The 1,939-nt window shown below is 41.9% G+C and overlaps 1 pseudogene; it reads right to left on the reverse strand.

Annotated features, from left to right (window-relative positions):
• Positions 1-723: 723 nt before the first annotated feature.
• On the reverse strand, positions 724-823 carry LOC127109080 (uncharacterized; annotated as a pseudogene).
• Between the last annotated feature and the right edge of the window lie 1,116 nt (positions 824-1,939).

The raw sequence follows: 1,939 nt of genomic DNA on the forward strand, positions 1-1,939 counted from the left end.
TACGCGATAGAACTGTGCACTTGCAGTTTGTATCCCATTCTCGACTCACACAGTCGAGCGATCAAGTTTTTGGCGCCGTTGCCGGGGACTTCTATTCAATCGATATCGTAACTCTTCCGTTACGCTGTAGAGACTAAGGTTTCTTTTTCCTTCTATTCTTTCTTTCGTTGATTTGTATGCCACGCACTCGCTCTCAAGGCGAACCGCTCTATTTACGAATCAACGATATCGAACTATATCTCCGAGTCTTACGACGAATTCGGGAATATCGTGCTGAAAACGATCTCCCTCCTATAAACCTTCCTGATATCAAAAACATTTTTCCTTCTTTAACCGAGATGGCAGAACCAGCTCGTGCTCTTAGAGATTACGCCGCTCCATCGCAAGATGAACCGCATTCAAGTATTGCTCCTCCCGCAATCGAAGCAAACAACTTTGAACTTAAACCTTCACTGTTGCAGGCTGTGCAACAGAACCAATTCTCTGGAAATCTTACCGAAGATCCAAACCTTCATTTATCCATATTTGTTCAATATGCTGATACTGTTAAAGCTAATGGTGTCACTTCAGAGGCAATTCGACTTCGTCTTTTTCCTTTCTCATTAAGAGATAGCGCTAGAAGATGGCTTCAATCTCTACCTTCCAACTCAGTCACCACATGGAACGAGTTGAAGAAAGTTTTTCTTGCCCGATATTTTCCGCCAAGCAAAACAGATATGTTAAGAGCCCAGATAAACGGATTTAAACAGAAAGACAACGAGTCTCTTTTCGAAGCATGGGAAAGATACAAAGACATGATGAGACTTTGCCCACACCATGGTTTGGAAGACTGGTTAGTAATTCACACATTTTATAATGGTCTCTTATACAATACAAGGTTAACAATAGACGCCGCTGCAGGTGGTGCACTAATGAACAAACCTTATGCTGATGCTTACCAGCTTATCGAGAGCATGGCCCAAAACCACTATCAGTGGGGAACCGAACGAACAACAGTGGAAAAACCTCAACCGAAAACTGGCATGTACGAGATAAGTAACCTTGATCACGTTAATGCAAAAGTGGATGCTTTGGTCCAGAAAATTGAAAGTTTAAACGTATCACCACCAACCGCCGTGGTTGCTATAACTCAGAATTGCGAGGTCTGTGGAATCCAAGGCCACACTCCTGCGGAATGTCAACTCTTGACTGGAATCCAAACAGAGCAAGTAAACTATGCTCAAGGAAGCCCCTATTCGAATACCTATAACCCAAATTGGAAAAACCATCCAAACTTTTCATATAAGAGTAATAATGCTTTATACGCACCTGGACAGTCTCCGAATCAAACCCCATCTGTATCTCCGGGATATCAGAAACCAAATCCTAACAATAATACCCCTAGAAAATCCAACTTGGAAATCATGATGGAAAACTTTATAGCTTCCCAACAACAAACCAATAAAGATTTCTTAAACCAGAACATACACACTGGCGAACAACTTAAACAACTAGCAAGCAAAGTAGATGCCTTGGCTACGCATAACAAAATGTTAGAAACCCAAATATCTCAAGTAGCTCAACAACATGCACCTACTGCTGCACCAACCGGTACATTCCCTGGACAGCCCCAACCTAATCCGAGAAGCCAAGCTCATGCAATTATATTAAGAAGTGGAACGGAAGTGGAAGGACCGTCTGATCCAAGGATAGAAAAAGAAAACCCTAAGAAATCTACTGAGGAAAGTGAACCTAAGGAAAAGGAAGAGAGTAATAAGGATACCCTAGAAAAGAAGGAACCTTATGTACCTCCACCACCTTACAAACCACCTATACCTTACCCTCAAAGGCTTGTTAAAACCAAAGATGTAGGCCAATTTAGAAAATTTGTCGATCTCCTTAAGCAATTAAACGTTACAATCCCATTTACCGAAGCTATTACGCAGATGCCCTCATATGC

Source organism: Lathyrus oleraceus, chromosome 7 (assembly GCF_024323335.1).
Source record: "Lathyrus oleraceus cultivar Zhongwan6 chromosome 7, CAAS_Psat_ZW6_1.0, whole genome shotgun sequence".
Classification (NCBI taxonomy): domain Eukaryota; kingdom Viridiplantae; phylum Streptophyta; class Magnoliopsida; order Fabales; family Fabaceae; genus Lathyrus; species Lathyrus oleraceus.